This window comes from Argopecten irradians, chromosome 8, assembly GCF_041381155.1.
Source record: "Argopecten irradians isolate NY chromosome 8, Ai_NY, whole genome shotgun sequence".
NCBI classification, from domain to species: domain Eukaryota; kingdom Metazoa; phylum Mollusca; class Bivalvia; order Pectinida; family Pectinidae; genus Argopecten; species Argopecten irradians.
The window spans coordinates 28,499,974-28,522,144 of NC_091141.1; the positions used below are offsets into that span (position 1 = coordinate 28,499,974).

Consider the following 22,171-nt stretch of genomic DNA (forward strand, 5'->3'; position numbering starts at 1 on the left):
AAGCCACAGTCAACCACAGAGTACCATTATTAGATTATTTTGATGTACAAGATTATCAAAGGATCAAATTACATGTGTCTTCTGTTGCCTTCATTTTTGCTATGCCATAGCCCAAGGGTGGATATAATGTCAGTAGATAGTAACCCCTGGAGTATTGAGGATACACCTCTGCAGGATCATTTAGTTTTGTAAACTTAGATTAAAAATATGGTGTTACAAAATATATTTCATATTAAATCAGATTTCTATGAAGTGGCACACATGCTTTTGAGAGCAACATGCAACCATTGATAGTGGTGTTTTTATAATGGTAAAATTACTGCCATAACCTTTATTCTCTTCTTGAGAATAAATTATTAATAAATAGATTTAACACACATAAGAAATTCTAATAATTTTATTTGCTCACAAGTTTTCAATTTTGCACAGTGCAGCACTGCAGGACAAAAAGCACTCACAGTCTGGCCTGCAAACACAAGAGTTTCTTCAACTATTCTCTACATGTAGATGCAAAATTATATTTTGAGATTAATGGAAATATCATTTAAATTTCTTGTCATAATTTTCCATTCAGCTTTAAGATGTTCAACACAGTTTCTAGTGGATATAATGACAGTGAAAATAACCTCTGGAGTAATCAAGGATGCAGTCTCCCATGTTATGAAATATGTCATTGTTCTGTAGTAGAAGGGGATATATATATGGCTAGTAAGAGGCTGAAAATTAATACATTCTAACACCTCAGTTTAAGGTTCACTGATCTCGTGACCTGGACCATTCAAAAACGTACAATCATTTAATTACAATAAAAAGGGAATAGTGATGATGCATTTGTGTTTCTTCAGATGTGAACATGGTAACAAGACATTCAAACCTAATACAGGTGAAGATCTGATTTAATGTAAAGTATATACATGTAAACATGTGTATTATACAAAAAAAGTCTGGAGTTGTTCTTGTTTTATTGCACTGTTAAATATTAGAGTTAAATTCTATCTTTTTTACCTCATTTAATAAATATGTTATTCACAAATAAATTTTGTTATAGGTTGACTGCTTTGCAATCTTAAGATTTAGTGTTAACTATTTTATCAAACAGCTGCATGATATCAAAAGTCAAGTTCTGACATCTTATTCTTAATCTCTGTTAAATCTTCAAATCTTTGAAAAGAGAGTATGAAATTGCACAAAATATTAAATAAATGAAAAGCCTGAATGTAACTAGAATGACTGTTTGTTTCAATGTTAGCATATTAAAGCTTTGATCATACTCTATTGCTTTCTTATCAAAATCCAAAAAGGAAGGATTGATCATTACATGTATTTTGCCTTATGTTTGTTTACAGATTTACATGGAGAAAAACTGAATATACAGTATATATTATTTGGTTTGTTAATAAAATCTGAATATTTAGTCTCAAATAAAATCCATCAGTATTTCAAATTCAATAAATGTTATTGGCTCATAGATATTAGACATTGGCCTATGGCTGTCAAGAAAAAGCTTTATCCTCTCCAATTTGTATAATTGTGGTTTTCTTTTTCATTGCTGCTCACAAGAAACATTTGAATGGATCATCAAATAGACAACCAGAAGACTGATATCTCTTCTTAAAAACATTTGAAGTGTCATCATAATTGTCCCAAGTAAACCAAATAAGATTCATGTATATTTACATGTAACATACATTCTATATACATGGTACATGTATAAATATTTAATGTTTCATAAAATGAAGGGAAGACAAGTAGATTTCTTTAAATATCTGCTGAAGAAATACTCCCTCTCATTCTACAGAGTACTCCCTTAATGTGAAACTCATGTGTAACTCACCAGAGCAAACTTAGTACACTTTACTTATACTGACTAAAGTAGACCTAGTGCATTAGCAATCTGTTTCTATTTGCAAAGAAATGTTCATCATATTTAAATTGACTGTGTTGTCAAAACATGTACTTAATGTTTCTGGTGTTTAAATAGGTATTAAATATACCGGACATGTACATTATGTATAATTTTAATGTGCATATTTATACATGTTACATTGCCTCTCGTAAAATGTAGGGGGGCCTATAAGTGTACGTGTTGTACATGTACTTTTGATCAATGAATTTATTATTTTTATTTCAATGGCGGTAACTACAGACACATTGGTCCACAAATTATTTCTCAATAATCTTTCATGTATAAACTGTCAGTATAATCAGGTTTCATAATTCATATGGAAAATTGAAGGATTTTTTTTTAAACATTTTTCAATCTGCGTTCCGTACAAACAGCTGACAAATGGATGATCATAGGGTGTAATATAACATTGCATTGAAGCGACGAGTTACCCTTATATTTCATCTGTGACTGTTTCAGAAATAAGAAAATAGTATAAAAATACCTTATTCAAGCACTTATTATCTTATCATGAGTTGTCACGACCGATATTTACACCAAAAACAACGCGTTTCGTCGTGTTGACATCGGTAACAAATGTGTCGGGTAATAGACAGGAAGTGCCGTTTTTGTCAGGTGTTCCTTACGTCATTACAAAATATGCCGCTTACATCACTGAGAAATGCAAATGGTCTATTACACACAATATAATGTGTATAATAATCCACGTACGTTATAAATCTACGGTATTTGGAACCACATATACTTGAATAGTATGTAAAGGATTCTTGACTATGTTATCCAAAACCCGACTCTGGTCGTTGTAGTGGTCAAACCCGCTTTACAAATTTCTGACTTTTTCATATAACCTACGTATACCCATACGAATTAAGTTATGATTCTAAACAGAATTTTTTTTGCATATATGTAAATACATCTACTAATTGTGTTATATCTGAAATCGATCCCTTTTTTGACGAAATACATTCAGCTTTCATATAATACAATACATCCGACGACTTGTTGATATTTCGCTCAAGTTCATTTATTAGTGTCTTTAATTGAAAAAATAAATCATGTACGAGTCAGACGAAAAAAAGACTGAAGATGTCTATGTCTAATCCAAGTTGCAGATATCAAGTACAGAACAAAATCAGAACTGTACTTCCGAATAGCCAATGCCGTGCTGCGTTTATCTCTTTACCTGTATACTGCAGTAACTAACAGTGGTCAACCGAGACTAATGAGGGGGCTAATAACCAGATTACGTAAGAAAGGTGTTTAGTGACCTGTCACGCTTCGTTGAAGATCACAGGTAAGTTAGTGATGGACCATCATTTAATTGTTGTATAATGTCATATTTGTTTACACTTATAAATCCTTGGTTTACAGTTAAATATACCGTTCGAACATAACATATAACAAGTGTATAAATCTCTAGATATGTACATAATTGTATATTTCAGAATGACCAATGTATACATTTGTCTGGTATATATGTCTCTAGTTATATGTATTTTTATAACAGAAACTACAAAATTATTTACAAATGGCATGTCGAGAAAGAACAATGCAAATATGATGCACAATGTCAGAATTTTGATATTTCTGGTAGTTGCTAGATTTTGGATATCCAATTTTTTGTGAATTTTGGTCAATATCGATCATTATATAATACTAATAATGATAATCCATATGACCAATAAATGTACTGTTGAATATTGTTAAAATAACACATGTTCTCATACATGTACAAGGAAGATAGACTCGTTACAGCTATAAATGAATTATGTATTTTAAATTCAATTTCTCAAGTGTTTTTTTTTATTTACTCCCCCTCCCAATTTATGTCTATGATATCTACGTGTATTGAACTATGAAATACATTTAACACCTTTTCTTTTCGTTATGCTGATTCTTGAAATCCATAGGCCTAGTGAATTTTATTCATACAGAAACATATTCAAATGGATAATTATATGACCATCATTTTTCGAATTCGTCTCTGCAAGGATTTATATAAGTCATATACGTCCTTGGTCTCTGTTTATATATGACATTATGAAAATTGAATATTCCTCAGGTTTAATAATTTAGTAAGCTGTTAAAACAGAGATAAGATCTCTACTTAAAGTTTTTACACAAGGTACACCTGGCTTATACCAGAAGCATGAATAACTTATAATTTCCGCTAATCTACTATGTATTAAGCATGATTTCAGTTGCAATATTTCTTATATTATACATAATTAAATCGTCACCATAACTATATACTGTAAAATTCTCGTAACCCCATTTTAGGAATACATATATGTCCACCTTTGTGCTATAACCCCACTACCAAACACCTCACTGCCGAACTTGTCCTCGTGACGTCACATCCAGTTATTTCCCAAATCAGCGTGAGCGGCCGATTTTGATGCGGTTTTCAACATTCTTGTCAGGAGATCAAACAGAATAACATATCTAAATATCATTTTCCATTCCGTGTACACTTTAAGTGATAGGTGCATTTTCCACGTTTATAGTGAAATAAAGGTATGTTAATATATTATTTCGTGTTTAAAGTTGTGTTTTCCATGTCGAAAATTTATTTAAGAATATATTGGTATTGAATATGTACATATTTATCAATGTTTGACGGAACACGGGCGACTTTTGTAGAGGCAGGTGTACCTCTTCCAAGCGAGCCGTTGGTTCCCTTGTCCTTTTATATAGTATATCGTACACATGTATACACAGCAGACTTTCTCACAACCTACGTTACAAGTCCCTGTGTACACGAGCGGCCGTGGTCTGGTCAGGTGCACGTTTTGTTTATATCATATCGTATTGTGAACAGTTTTTCATGTATAACAGAAACATTATAAATTGAAATAGATCATCTTTTCATAAACACCTTTTCACAACCTGAATTTATACGTATTAACAAAACCGGGTAGGCCTACGTGTGATGGCCCGGCAGCGCTTCGATAGGTGGCTTCGACACTAAAATTTAGCAATAAAACAAATGAAAATATAAAAATGTTAACATCCGTAACCTGTGAAACAATAAGAAACCATTTCAAAATCAGAATTTGCAAGTATGAAAGCGTAAACTTTTGACAAAGTATCGATTATGAAGCAGGGATGTACGTATCTGTTATTGTTTTTATCAGTCGCCACACTGTGTTTGTACCTTTGAGGACCCGGATGTAAACTTTCTGTGACGTCACGCCATCTTTTCTGAAATCCCCTACAGCCGAGAGTGATGGTCGTTGATATCTGTCCACCGAATGCAGTTTGGGCAATACATGTAGTTACATCTGGCGGATCTGAAAGAGAAGCATTGAACACCTATAATATATCATCATATGTGCTACATCGCCTACAAGAGCTCAGCTACTTCGGTTCAGACATAAGACTTAAACAAAGGTATTTCATCTTTGTTGAAGAATGTTACAAACCAAATATGAATTGAACCGTTTCCTTTCTACAGCAGAATGGATCAAAATATTTCTCTATTTCCACAAAAGCAGTAACTCTCTTTCAGTCACAAATACTGCACATCATATCTACTAACACATGCACGGCGTACTGTAGGCATCACCGTGGCGATATGCGTTCATACTATATACTTTTATTTAAAGCTCTGTAATGGGTGCTGAATGCGAGGCTTTGTCGCACATCGGAGATAATATAATAAGAAATATTAGTGTAATGAGATCGTAATATAAAGATTTCAATAGAAGAACAAGAGTTGTTTAATACATGTACAAACATCTACTAGATACCTTTGAGCTGTTATCAGAACTACATGTAGCTTAGTCCTTCAATTATAGACACACATAGCTGATATACATGTAACTTATTTCAACACTAAAATTATGTGACATATACCGGGTCCGTTCCAGTCACAATTAACCGATGATCTATACAGTGTCTACATTACGTACTGTTCCTATCAAATTACTCAGTGCAAATATGTACAGATATTACACAGCCGACTTAGCTGTGATTCTATCTATCCCTAAATATTATAATCAACAATATCAATCCTATGATTACTCAGTGCCTCTGACTGATCACGATAACACAACTTCAAAATATACAAACAGCATAAATGATTAGCAACAAATACCGAGTGATATTTAAGCCTATGCGAGTTGTCTCCCCTACCTTGGGTGATTCAATAATCGATCCCTACTCGCACATATATATAACAAGATTACGATAAAATTAATGTTATATTATCTATAAGAACCTTTCCCTAAGGCCTAATACTACCGAGCTACCGAGTACTCAAAATCGCTGAGTATTCTCTGCTACCGAGCACTCACGTTTACCGAGTACTTGGAACGCCATAGCTGCCTTAAGACTAGATGTTTTATTGCATCACGTCACCATGTTATAGCATCGTGTCACCATGTTATAGCATCGTGTCAACATGTCATAGCATCGTGTCACCATGTTATAACATCGTGTCACCATGTTATAACATCGTGTCACCATATCATAGCATCGTGTCACCATGTTATAACATCGTGTCACCATGTTATAATATCGTGTCACCATGTTATAACATCGTGTCACCATATCATAGCATCGTGTCACCATGTTATAGCATCGTGACACCATGTTATAGCATGATGTCACCGTGTTATTGCATCGTGTCACCATGTTATAGCATCGTGTCACCATATCATGGCATCGTGTCACCATATAATAGCATGATGTCGCCGTTTTATTGCATCACGTCCCCATGTTATAGCATCGTGTCACTATATTATTGCATCGTGTCACCATGTCATAGCATCGTGTCCCCATATCATAGCATCATGTCACCATGTTATAGCATCGTGTCACCATGTTATAGCATCGTGTCACAGAGTTATTGCATCGTGTCGACATGTTATAGCATCGTGTCACAGAGTTATTGCATCGTGTCGTCATGTTATAGCATTATGTCACCGTATTATTGCATCGTGTCACCATGTCATAGCATCGTGTCGCCAAGTTATTAAGACGTTTTCTATTAATACTACTCGGAATGCATTTGGATTTTACGCCACAGTCAAGCGAAAAGACGATCCCGATCACCATCTGCTAGCCGGAAATTATCTTCAGTGTTGTTTGGCGGGAGGACGTTTGGTAGGTATGATTAGATCTATGGTTAGATCTACAGCTACAAAATGACAATTTTCAAATGACTTTTTTAATAATACAGTCGCTCTATTTTTGGCGGTGTACAGTCAAACAGAAGTGCTTAGTTTAAAAGGTCCCAGTGAAAAGATTATACACAACGGTTCTGTTTCTATTAAAATCCATGAAACATATTACGGCTTTGTTGTTTATTAATATTTCAACTGTTTACAATGTACGTTGAATAGTTCAAAGTATTGTGGTATGAAAGTACATGTACATGTAAATAAAACAATAGAAAGTAAAACGATCAATTAATGGTTATCGTGTTTTTCATCTTTCTTTTTTTCATATAATTGTCTTAAAATACTTAATTTATCTTTATGTCTAGAATTGATTTTTATTGCTTCTGTAGTAATAATTATAAGAATAAATATATTTATCACATTTTGGCTGATTCGAAGGTATCAAGTGAACAAGCTAGGCCAAAATTTCGCACGTCTCTCTAAAAAATCCTTCCTTGCAGTCAGTAGATAGAGAAAATGTGGAAACTATAATATGGGTCAAATATAAAGTGTTTTTTTTTTAATTGCGTATCTCTATTATGAAACTGATGTCCGATAGTTGTTGTCTTCAAATTTCTTGTGGTACCGCGGCATTTTAGTTCTTCAATCTGTACAGATACAGTCATTAACACTCAGGGGCGTAGGAGGCGGGGGCGACATTGCAAACATGTCCCCCCATTTACGCCAAATGTGATGATCTAAAAAATGCACATTGAATGCACATTGAGAGAAAAAAAGTGTCATCCTGCACATTTTTCGTACTTCATTTTTAGAAAAATTTCCGCTGATCGGCGTGTTTCCCAAAACTTTCAAGCATGTAATGTTCAAACCTTGTAATAATGATAACTAGATATACACAAACTAGACTAAAATGTCCATCAAGAGATTATAGTGTTATAAAAAATGTTTCTTAAAAGATTCGTTTGTTTATATGTTTTGGCGAGACAATTAATTCATTATTATTTTTTTGAGATACACAACAATGTGCCGATGGTGTGAATTTGGTATACATGTACATGTTCAGATCGAGCAGGGTTGCATAATGGTATGACGACATTCACAATTATAATTTCTAAATGCAGGTACTTTAAATCGAAAAATTACCGTGTTAGGAACGCTTTTAAATCAACAAAATACATTGTAAAACTCAGTCATTCTAAATCGTAATATTTTTTTCCCGAAGGACACCCTGGACCCCACAAACAACAAAATCTTCATCTCAGCCATTCTGAATCGTAATATTTTTTCGGAGACCCCTCGACCTTCCATACAACAAAATCTCGCGCCTTCAGCGCTCCAAAATCATCAAAATACATCTTAAAACTCATCTCAGTCATTATGAATCTTAATATTTTCTCCGGGGGATACCCCCAGACCCCCAAACATTCAAAATCTCGAGACTTTGGCGCTCGCACGCTACTTTGTGTATTCATTAATTTTCTGTTAGCGACGCTACTGTCTATAGATGTGGACAAGGATTATATGTAATGATATATGAAAAAAATTATAAAGTATCCATGTGGGTGCGGGGCGCTTGGGGGGTTACAAAATATTGAGGGCATTTCCCTACCTTCCCCCATTACGTTTCATCTTCCTACGCCACTGTGACTGTTCTTGCAAAATAAGAAAGGTATATTTGTAAAATCCTTTTAAAAATGCAATTGACCTTGTGCGTCTTTAACACATAAAATAACCTTTTTGCTTGAGGGATGTTTTAAGTTTTTGTTTGTTTCTTTCTTTTTTACAAGTCCGTTCTGCCACACGTCCCGCTCAAGTTTTTGTATTTGTACACAGTGACCGGTTTAGTTACATGTCTTTTTAGTCACACAAACCTAAGCATTAAGTGGTAACTAATTACATTGTAGCGTCTCTATCATTCTTTAAATTCTAGGAATGCGATACTGTACTTATAGGTATTTTAGACAGCGATAATGGACCGTATGTTTTAACAAGGATTTATAAATATACGTCCTTGGTTTTAATGACATCAACAATTTTGTTGAAAGTGAACGTTTAATAACATGAATCTTATATCTTCACTCTTCTCTCTGTGAACTGCCCACAGACAAAGGAAAGTTCTTCAAAGATAGAATTTTTGAGTGAAAGTTTGACCAATAAAAATGCATATTATTATATCTATAAGCCAATTAAATCAATAAAAATTCAATCTATCAGTCCGGTAAGTCACCTAACTGGTACCTACCCTCACCTATAATTAGAAGAGGCGTTTGTAATATTTACGATAATGTTTCCTTAATTGTATATATTTATATATATATATACATTGTATTTATAAATTATTTTCTGCAGAATACATTTCCTATGATATATTGATTGAACTGATGATGCCGCGCAACCAAAATCACGGACTGAAGCCAAATTAGATATATAAACAAAAACTTACCGGTGTATCCGGCCTTAAGGGTTCCAATATCGGACGATCATCATAAAAATTACACTGATATTTCGGTAAAAAATTAACGGTTTAATAACGCACAAACTGGGGTACAATGACATTACAGTATACACAATCTTCAAAAAATGTGTTAAGTTATATATTCCATTCTTAAAAGGTTATCGTTGGATGAATTTCTCTGAAAAAAATCACAGCTAAAAAAAAATCTTCTGATGATTCTTGTTCAAGCATTCGTGTTGCTTTAGATAAATACACATACACACCTTCTAAAACACAAATTTAGATAGTATAACTTTACTTACATGTAGATCTACAATGCACATGTAGAAAAAATGTAGAGCTATGAAATGGACAAGAATAAGGGTTTTTGTTTTACCAGGGAGGTAACCCCCTGTGATACATGTATACATGTAGTCCTACAGGTAGTTGGTAATTTGGCCGTTGTCCTGCGGATCTCAAAACAGTTTGTCAAAAAATAGGCGAGGTGTTCCGATTGGGCCTAGCAGGTGATCTGGATCGTCTTTGTGCTTTACTGTAAGGTAAAGTCCAAATGCATTCCGAGTAGTCTTAATAGAAAACGTCTTAATAACTTGGCGACACGATGCAATAAAGCGGTGATAAGATGCTATAACTTGGTGACACGATGCAATAATATGGTGACACGATGCTATAACATGATGACACGATGCAATAAAATGGTGACATCATGCTATAATATGGTGACACGATGCTATAACATCGTGACATGATGCAATAACACGGTGACATCATGCTATAATATGGTGACACGATGCTATAACGCGGTGACACGATGCTATAACATGGTGACATGATGCAATGATATAGTGACACGATGCTATAACATGGGGACGTGATGCAATAACACGGTGACATCATGCTATAACATGGTGACACGATGCCATGATATGGTGACACGATGCCATGATACGCACAGAATAATTACCCATACTCTCAATGATTTGTATAAACGTAATCATTCAACGAGCGATCCCAAGGCTCAGTTTTCAACTTACTCTCCAGAGTATTTAATGCGGAGGAGGAAAGCCTTGTTCAGGCACGTCAATCTCCAATCTCAACTCTACCGTTATCTGAAAATCTCAAATCTAAGTTATTAACAACTGACGCATATAGGCAAGCCTTGTTCAGGCACATCTATATATTGACCTTGTATTAACCTATTAGGTGTTTTCACTCCAACTAAAAAACCCCAATAAAACTCTCACTGAAACCGCGGCTTTATATACTGCCGGGCAACGACATTAGCGCCCTCTATTTACAACAATCATATGCCCTTGAACGCTTAACTTACATATAGCTTAACATAAGAAGCGTCTACTTGACGGCGAGACTAACAGACAAAATAGAGCGGACAGCGATTCCAGATAGCATGGGAATACAACCGTAATTCACCATATTTAGTGATGCGTGAGATGCATGAAGCTTCACCAAAATACACAGCAGATCATACTTACTTTGTGAAAGAGTCCCGGGTAAAATAACTATTAATAGGATCATTGAAGACAGATACGGTTCAACTGGAGACTGCTGCGCTAGCCAGGCCATCATAAGACAGTCATCTGTTCAGAGAGAAGAGTCTTTATCAAATACGCAATATAGTCTACTGACTAGTCTTGGTAATGGTAACACCTTTAGGACTGGAGCTGTATTATATTGGATTATGATGTAATTTTAAAGAGTTTTGGTTGGAAAAAGTGCAAACATCTTTTAGAGCCCAACCGACTAAAGAATGTTAGGACTGGAGCTGTATTATATGGATTATGATGTAATTTTAAAGAGTTTTGGTTTGAAAAAGTGCAAACATCTTTTAGAGCCCAACCGACTAAAGAATGTTACATAGTCACAGTGATACAATTTGTTAAAGTTTTGTAATGTATTATTAAAACAACTGGATATTATTTAGCTACTGTGGTCTATAATTTAAGTCTAGTTTATTATATAACACTAGTTAGAAAAAAAAGTTTCAGTCCTTCAGATCAAACTCCGACCGGGGTAGTTATTTTGAAAAAAAAAAAAGTATAAATTTTTATGTAGGAATAATGATCTGTCAGAAAACAATTTTAATTTTGAAATTCATATTTCACCATCTAATCAGTGGCCGGGTCAAAATTCTATCCTGGGCTTAATTTTCTTTACAAAAGGGCAATTTCGAAGGTCTTTTTTATTTAGCTGGTTGTCCCCTTTTTAAATCTGACATCATATTTCAGATATTGATTCAAAATGTCATATCTTTTTATGTTTGACTTGAAACACAAATACATGTCTTTAAAGTCATGATCATTCCATCATTGTGTATTACAGAGTTATCTGCCCTTATGGCTAGGTACTGAAAATTATGTCGCACCAATCCAAACTTTCACACAATGGCAGTTTCAATATGGGAAGACAGAATAAGGTTAGGGAAAAGAGACGTGCTTGTTTGGTGAGAGGAACAAACTGGTAAGGTACATTCGTCACCTAAATTATCAGGTGTCGCAAGCGATGATGAAAGGATAAGACCCAGGTGACCGTAATGACATATGCATGTGTATTTCGACATGTAGATTTATACAGTATCACACAAGTACTTACCTTATCATTCACAATAATGTATGACTATTGCCATATTTATCAATAACAGGCAGACGGACACACAAATAGCACCGATTGCAGACAAACTAATTGCGTCCTATTGCCCCATATATGTACATCGTTATGTCGAATTTGCTGTATATCAAATCTACGCACATTTTGGTATATATCAAAATAGTTCAGTTTATTTTTCTCTGTATTTTTGACTTCGGACTATTTTACCTTGCCCAGGTATTACCGTCACCAAGTTCAAGAGATAAAACGACTTACAATCCAACCCTTGCCATTATAGTATTCACATAAAAAACTAACAAGCAATCAAACAAAAGGTTTATATCAATACAAGAATGAAAAATTATTCTTTATTTATGATACGAAAAAAATAAACAAATGAACAATAAACAAACATGTTTTCAAACAATCGTGACAATCAGTACACTGTTTTGAACATGTGTTATTAAGTGAAGCGGTATACGTAACTGAAATTAGACGCCAAGCCCACAAAATCCTTACGTTATTATAAGAAGTTTCGTGTTCATTCGTAAACATCCCGTTTTTTATCATTGAAATAAAAAAAATCATTATTTTGCGAAAGTTTTTATCCAATACGTTTAAATTCATTTTATGGCCTTAAACCATCCATTAGTACGATTGACCATGCAGCCGTTCACAGCGTAATATATATTCTCATATTGTTTTTCACAAAGTAAACAGTATGACCATACACACGTATGTACATAGCTAGACTATTTATATTATATATTCGGTTGCTTGGCTATATAAATAACTAGATATTTGTACAAGAATCGATATTAAGTACCTGTCTCTGGTCACACCTTCAACAGTGCCTGGACTTTACAAACTAGTACTTGAATTTGATATCAAATTACATCTAATATAAAGCCAAGTACGTCTTGTGCTAGGCTTGTCGAATCAGCACATGTTATGACAACGTTAACAATAAAACGCATGCCTAACAACGCTGTATCACACGGCGTCTGTTATATCATTGACACAAAATCATAGTACTAGTACATGTACTCCATTTTGTTTATTCGTTATTAGGGAAAATGGAAATTTTAGAAAAGATAATTTCTACATCTACTCCCAAAGGTATTTCAATTTTACTATTAAAATGACAATTATTTTTGGTGGATAATAACTGGCTTAAAATGGTCCATGGAATAAAATTATATAAAAGAAATAATATAACCAAAGAAACTTACGTGGTTTTCATATGAAGATGTGATGACCAACATGCAACTGAGGTCATGCAATCCTGTATTAGAATTAAGAATATATCCCTATGTCACACTATATGTAATACCAATCTACAGTCATGTGTCAGGTGGATACATAACACTGCGCCAGTCACTATTATCCAAACATATATGCAGTAAAACGAAAAAGTACGAAGGTCTCTGAGTATCGTATACGTAATCGATTGTGAGTTGTTTGAATTAACAAGAAATCTGTTTTTATTATTTTTCGTTGAACAAATCAATGAGCAGCAGGTAATTATCGATACATGTTATATAGAGACAACAAAACAGAATAACAGTCATATATTGTAACACTAGTAGTATATTTATTTTTATATATATCCTATAGACAGGCTCTATAAAGCTTTCACATTCCTCTATTTTCATTGGCTAATACATGGTCATGTGACATTCAATATATAGTATATTGACTATTGACTCGATGTTTCTATTTTTCGAAACATCGAGTCAATCATTCCTTTGTGAATGCGATATACCACCATAATGCACCTCAACAAAGGTTCATACTTGATATAAATTTGCTATTTCACATGGTTATTACGATTATTATTCCTTTCAAGTATATCTATGAACTATTTAAATTATTATTTATGTTTTGTAAACATGCATTGACATTTAAATGTTAACATTATATTAAAATCACTACGTCTGCTCTTTGTTTCTATAAGTATCGTAAGAACCATCTTGAATGTATTGATGATATATATTCTATACATCGCATATTGTCTGATGCAGTATAGAGAAGAGTTCATTAGTGTTTGTATGTGAAATGTGCATTGATATATATTACATTTGTATTATTATGTGACTTACTTTATTTGAATGTATTATTAAAATATGTATTAAGCAAACCCCCAATGTGATTAACAGTAACGAAACATTTTTAATACAACGCGATTAGCGTTTGTATTATTGTTATCTGGTATACTATATATGTAGGACCTACATTTGTACAATGCCATCTAGTGTTGATCTCTTGAACCATTTCATTCATAAATTTCCTTTCATAAATTAATTCCCTATTCATTGAATAATATTCCTTTGGGCCAATCAAATGGTGGCATTTCTTTTGCTGCATTACTGTGTATGCAGTCATGGGAAAACTGCCTTCTGATTGGTGGAATTCACAGTCTATGTGTAGAATATACACACACCTACTCCCTGACTGGCTGTACATGTGTATAAACATAAAATCTATACACATGGATGGTGACTCCACTATAAAGTAAACTAATTAGAGTATTTTTCTGTGTACAGTAAAATAATGTTTTCAAATTATTATTGATAAGGCTTCCCTCATGTGTACATGGTTTTACCTACATAAGTGTGCAACATAAGAGTCAAGAGTGTAGGACAAAAACTCATTGTTAATGAATATAAGACTTAAATGCTTTCTTTATTGTGAAATTATTTTATGTAGGAGTTTAATTAAGAAGAATGTCAAACAAAACTTATACATACACTGTATAATTTTTTTATGTATTTTCTTTCATACCTACGAGTGTAATACTGGCTGGTCCAGGGCAGTACACTCATGTCGCCTGAGGCTGTATTGCATGGCTACCCATGCAATAAAGCCTCGTGACGTTACGGCGTCAAAAATTTAAACATTTTTTTTTTCACAAATATGACTGGTTTTACTATAAAAGATGCAAACAACGAAATTTGTGTTGAAAATATCACGTGATTTTTCATGTATGGAAAATTGACTTCCAGTCGTAGATTTCGTTATTTCAAAATGGCGGGATGTTATAGTTGTAAAATTGCAATAAAACGTCGAGGTTTGAAAGCCTCGTGTTTTACCACATTTTGTGACCCTCGGGTAGAATATCCCTATCCTTCATATCCACACATGAAAGAGTCTTATATTCTATGATCATTTGAATATTATTAGATTGATATCAAAGTCGGTCACCCAGCCACCAGACATTAGATTGCTGATAGATACACAAAGCCATCAATTAAGCTTAATTTTCCAGGACATACAGTATCTGTTTTCTAGGGAATGGTACATCTCCCCAACATGTTGATGATTTTATAATGGATTGGTCAGATATTCACTATTAGGATTTTTTTTCCACATGGTGTATCAAATGTCATAAAATCAACATAACTTGAAACTAATAAAAATAATTTTGAATTATATTATTATTTGTGGCAGTACTGAATTCATCAAATTCATTTGATTTCATTCTAATTTTTCTGTTTCTGCTGCGTTGTATTTGCTTTGATTTACAAATGTACATCGATTCGTTGAAGTATTGGCGTATCTCAACGATCTCAGGTGTTTGAAGAAATCACCGGCGTTCATAGAGTAACCAAGCGGTCATACCTGGAGAAAACTGAAAATAAACACTATAGTCGGTACATATTTTAAGAAGGAAAGGAAACAACTAGCTAAACACAGCTGAAACTTTTTGGAAGGGAAAAAGGGAGACAACTAAAATTTCACAGATAACGCATCTATTTGGAGGTGTGGGGAATAGGCGGAAGGAATCTTTAGTAGAAATGATAAATGAGATTAAAAAAACGTTTTTCTAGGCTACTTACCGGAATGTTGATGTGATGTAAAACAAAATAATTTAACTTCAACATCCTATTTTGTTAACAGCTTAAATGCAAAACTCGTTTATCTAAATCCAGCTAACGTTCTACACCCATTTCACTAAGTCAGTAAATAGCGGTTGTCTGTCTGTTGTCGCACCACAAATAAAATCTTTCTAAATGATCGTTAATTGTTGATCTTAAACCATTTTATATCTTCTAAGTGTGATTTTATTTTTTATCCGTTTCCAAGCCATTCGGGGGTGAAACATCATGGGGGTAAAGGGGAGGGGGGGTGTAGGCTAACCGATTTCACATTTTTTTGCGTATTTTAGCAATTACATAAGAGGCATAAATCTGTCTACCATTAGACAGCTAAGAGAAATTTTGTTATTAGACCAAGTGGTTCGTCTTCCACAGGGGCAAAAAAGTGGCTGCAATTACTTAGCTCAGTTGGGATCCTGAGACAAGTTGGTCCCATCAACCAGATGGACTTTATTACCGAGATATAGTCGCTATTGACAAGTTGTGACTGTATTTTGATGCATTAAGCTCCAAGATAGTGGTGTACGTGTATTTTCTACATACCTTTATACATACATGCAATATTTACACTCGACGATACATCACTCGGAATTCTGGTTATCAAAACTGCAAAATAACGCGGAATGTTTCTTTTTCACTATTGCGAAGATTAATAGTACCTCAATGATTGGTCCCGGACAGAGAAATCTCTAACCCGTGAGAGAAAATAGCTTCTTTCTAACCCGAGGCTTGTCGATTTTCCTTTCCAGCAAATACGCAAATTCATTCAAAGCGTTGTCAATTGATTAAAAAAGGCTATGTTTGTGCAGGTAGTTTTAACAAAAATGAATGCGAAGATTTCAGGCCCTTTAGGCCTTTTGAAAATCACAAACGGAAAAAGTAATATGATTTTAAAGGGATAACTAGTAGTACTTTTGATATGCAAAGTTTCAAGAAAATTGGACTGTGGGCAGTTTCTATGAGATTTTTAACATAAGCTTGAACACCACCTTTACATCAAGATCATGCTAGCTTTATTTTGTTTGGTTGGAACATCGTGTTCTCGTGGATGTGGATATTCGAATATAGTAATAGCTGGTTACTGGCTAGGGTTGTGTCTGTCTCTCTCGATTTATCTAGGTTTAATGCTAAATTCAAAATGCTGTACAAAAGAATGTCACTTTGACATGCGTCTATATAGAGATTGAACAGTGTTTTGATTGCGTTAAAGGTGGTATGAACGCAATGGGATACAGACATATTCAATGTAGCGCGTTAGCGCTACATGTAGAATATGTCTGTATCCCATTGCGTTCATACCACCTTTTAACGCAATCAAAACACTGTTCAATCTATATATTTACATAAATAAGTCTGCTTTTACGTCAAATTTAAAACGGTGATGGTTGCTAAGTTGGGTAACTACGGTAGTCAGGATGACGAAGATATAGTTCCGATTGTTGAATGTTATAGCTGCAGTTTCGTTTGAAATATAACAATGACACCTTTCAATTATTTTTAAAATATGTTTTTTTTTTCAATTTGATAATATATCAATAATGTCCATTTCGAATAAAAATTGAGATAACCGAGGCGGGAACGACTACCGGTACGGTATCGTTGTCAGGGTAGTGATGCGGTCCGAAGTGGGAGCGAACCGCCATATTTGATTTTCAACCGAGGAAAGTTACTGTGATATAGTCTATTGATGGTATGGACCGTTGAGCTACTGAATGTTTGTCATGTATGTATAGGTCTACGAATACGAATATAGACTAAATTCTTCATAGTCATGACTTTTATTTTATTGTACGGATGATAGACAAGTGTTTGCGTGAGTGTAGGCCTATTTTGAATGCTAACGGTGGTAACGCTGATGATACTGTTTCGGATAGGCTTCCTGTAATGTTTATTTTCTGGAAACCTGTATATGATCTGTTAACCTATTGTTATTTTTTTTCCCCTCCTTTTGGTACCGCTTAGATGCTCCAAGAATCATATTTAGGTGAAATGAGTGACCGTACACACATGTACTAACTGAAGTAACTATGGAATTCCCCGAACATTCCTGAGAAAGCCCTCCGGTTGTAGCCCGACCAGCAAATCATTTTGTTGTTTACTGCCGTTACAATGCTAGAACACATCTTTTGTTTTGATGTCAAATAATATTTAATTGGATCTAATAAAAACTCTTCATTGTTTTATTGAAATCCGTCAACTTATGAACGCAAAATCTTATCGAAGCGTGAACTAGAAGTAGTCCGAACCTGTACTGCGTTTGTATTCATACGTCATTGCGATTACGTTAATTTGAACGCAACGCCCTCCCATTGACTATATAGGGGCATATGTAAATATATTGAAAAGCAAATAGGTTCGAGCAGGTTTACCGCTGATCCACAAAACATGGCCATAAATCCACGCTACCGTTACCCGGAAGATGTTTCGCTAGTGTAATTCTGTGGTATGTGACAGAGTGACGTTGATTATTTAAACCAACTATAACATATAGATTCTGAAATCATTTATTTAGACTGTGAAAACGATTTATAACTCTGTGTTCGTCCTCGGTAAATCGGATGCGCTACTCTCCAAGGAAAAGCTTAAATATATAAGTGCGATACAAAACTGACTAACTGGAGAGGTCTCAAAATGAACCTTCCTACAAATGTTTTTCTCACCCGGTAGTCCTGCTGCTATTTATGATACTCATCCTACCAGGGACTCTATCTCAAAGTAAGTAGTGTGTTTGTTTAGGAGATTTAGGATCTTAATATTGTATGAGAGGTGTGGTGTGTTTTTGTACAGTATGAAGTGTGTATTTTAGAGTACGAAGGGTGTATTTAAGAGTATGTATTGTATATTTTGGAGCATACAGTGTGTATTTTGGAGTATGAGGCGTGTATTTTAGAGTACGAAGTGTGTATTTTAGAGTATGAAGTGTGTATTTAATAGTATGAATTGTAGATTAAAGTATAAAGTGTGTATTTTGAGTATGAAGTGTGCATTTTGAGTATGAAGTGTTTCTTTTAGGGTATGGAGTGTTTAGTTTAGATATAAAGTGTGTTTTTGGAGTAGAAAGTGAGTATGTTTTACAGTATGAAGTGTAGTTTACAGTATGCAGTGTATATTTTAGAGCATAAAATGTGTATTTCACGTTGATAAATCTATAGAGTGTACCTAATCCTTGTAACATTGAGAAGGAATTGAACACAATAAACGATTAGGTTAACATAATTAATTTATGTTGAATTAGAGAAATGTAAAGTTAGCACCGGATCGGGATTCGGGATTCGACATAACCAAATCCGGTGCAACACAATTATTATCGTTATATCCAGTTTTCAATTTTTAATAACGAAATCCAGGTACCGAGCACTATTATTGGCGTTATTCAGTAAAAATATAACTAAAGATCATCATATAGAGTACTTATTAAAACCGTAAATACACCACCTTAGATCGTTTTTTATTTTTTTTTTTTTTTTTTTTTTTTTTTTTTTTTTTTTTTTTTTTATTATATTTTTTTTCATTTCGATAATCAGTATTTAATAACGAATCCGGTGAGTGGTATGGTAAGTCGTAACTGAAGAAAAAATAAGATGCCGGTACCTGATGGCGTTATTCAGAATTGAAAACCATACAATAACGAATACGTGCTGGACCGTTAAAAATTTTTATTAATTGGCTAAATGAAATGTAGATAATAAACGAATCGTTTTTAATTATTAAAACAACAATATCCAATGCATTTCTACTTAACTGAACGTCTAAGAAATAGCTACATGTAAGTTTTTGACAGTCAAGCACAGTGAGGGGGGTTGGGGGGGTGGGGATGCAAGAGCTATATATAGTATCCAGGTATATCGTTTCTATTAAACCATGCTCGTTGTTTTGATTTAATCTTTTTACCAAAATTAAATATCTAACAAATTCCCTTCAGTAAGCCAAGTGGGTGTTCTTATAAGAATGCCTTATATTATTAATTCCACTAACACCGGATATCTCCCCTTATTCATATTATCTCAAAACTGGTAAGACAAAGTCCAATCCAGCATCAAATTTCACTCTTTTAGTTATTTATATTCGAGCCAAAGTTATTGTACGATTAACTTCACTCAAAAGTAATCATAAAAACATCTTTGATCGGCTTTCCTGTGACACGTCGATGTAAGTGATAGCACATCAGTTACAGTACAGCTATAAGCCACGGATCTATTCATGACGTCACACGGTTTAGAGCTTGAAAATATGCATAGATCGGGTGGTCAGATATAATAAACGTGTGCGGAATTGATTGATATATTTAATTAATACATTAAAAAGCGAGTACTATTTAATGAAATGATTGCCCCACATACTACATAAACTTTTTATATTATTGTATTGGACACAGGTGTTAATACCAGACAGTTGGAGCTCTGGCATATTAACGTCCAGATTTTTAAGAACAAAGGTTGTTGTAAAGAATTAGATAATTACAGAGCTATAACCGCTAGGTACTCGTGCTTGGGTATTGAGTTTTTACGTCAATAATAAATTCCAGGACTTCAAACACTGGTCAGATGAAATTAATCTTATTAGTTGCGCTCAGGCGGGCTATTAGAAAAGGACACTCGACGCATAGATTAATATTTTCAATTTTACATGCTCTGACATCTTTGTATCTGGCCTTCAGGTAAAAAGCTCTATTGTGCTTTTAATTGATTTTAGGAAGGCCTTTCGACTCGGTCTGGGTATAGGTTTATGGGGGGTAAAAAATGATAAAAATGTAACATAACTGGGAAGATATTTAATGTTTTATATGGTAGTATTCTAGCACTAAATCTTGTGTGAAAAATGGTAATGAAATGTCACAAATGTTCAGCTCCAACCAACTTCGGTTGGAAACAAGGGGAAAATTGCTCTCCGTTTTTGTTTGCTCTGTATTTGAACGACTTAGAAACGTTTTTTTATTGAAAAAATGTTGATTGTTTGTCTAAAATTTATGAACTGTGTCGCGACCAATATTGATATGTATGTTAAACTTGTTTAATTATTTTATACGCTGACGACACTGTTTTAATGTCCGAAACTGCGTACTGGTCTTACAAAATATGTTAAAAATAATGAGTTTGAAGAACAATGTCAAAAATGGAAACTTGAGGTTAACTCAAAGAAAACAAAAGTTGTAATTTTTTTCACAAACGAAAACCTACAGGAAGAAACCGATTTTTGGTGTTCAAAAAGCAACTAGATATTTTTCAAGATACTTTCTCATACTTAGGTGTACTATTTAACTACAATATGGAAGCTTCACAGCTGCCAAAAAACAATCGAGTATCAAGCCAATAAAGCACTTTTTTGCTCTTTACCGTAAGATAAAAAAATATTAATCTTACCTGTTGATATACAACTTAAGTTATTCGATTCATTAGTTACTCCAATATTATTATATTCATGTGAAATACATGGGGGTTACGAAAATACAAGTAGTGTATGTGAAAATAAAAACAATACAAAAAATAAATACATTTAATCTACAGTTCTGTAAAGAGATTCTTGGTCTACGAAAAAATACATCTTATTTTATGATTTCGGGACGATGAAACCGGCAGTGTTATCCTCTTAACCTGGTTAATATAAAACTAAAAAATGATAAAATTTTGGTATACTCTTCTATCCTAATGAAAGCAAACTGTCTAGTTTTATGAACAAATTGATGTATATCTCTCCATGTAATGGTCAGATTGAGTTTTAAATGGATGAAATATCGTTAAAAAATATTTAAGACGAGTGTTGGAATTTAAGTTTTGTATTGGTTTACATCAGAGAAATTGTCTTACCTATTATTATAATTATCTTCATTGCTTTTATTATATCTAAAAAATTGCTGAAGACCCAAGTTTATACAAACATGGTTTAAACCAATTAGAAAACACGCCGAGAGGAACAGACATATTCTCTATATATAAATACCAATTTTGGATTCGAAGGATTTTCTTACTGCCATTTAAATGTATAAAGTACAGAGATAACAATATGTAGAATTTAGAACACTCAAATATAAAATTTGCTGTTTGAAAACTGGAAGAGTGGGCTGGGATTAGGGCGTCAAGTTAGAGTATGTCCCACTTTGTAGCGCAGGTACTGGAGATGAGTTCCATTTTTTATTTGTAACCATATTGTTCGCCAATTGCGTAGTAATTGTATCACCCTAGCATTGTGATTATGTAGTAGGTAA

The 22,171-nt window shown here is 33.9% G+C and overlaps 1 long non-coding RNA gene across 1 annotated transcript; it reads right to left on the reverse strand.

Annotated features, from left to right (window-relative positions):
- Positions 1-4,451: 4,451 nt before the first annotated feature.
- Positions 4,452-13,437, reverse strand: LOC138328879 (uncharacterized). Its single transcript, XR_011209369.1, has 3 exons — positions 13,324-13,437; positions 10,981-11,085; positions 4,452-5,199 (listed from the first exon to the last, which is right to left on the reverse strand). It is a non-coding gene; the product is annotated as an uncharacterized lncRNA (long non-coding RNA).
- Between the last annotated feature and the right edge of the window lie 8,734 nt (positions 13,438-22,171).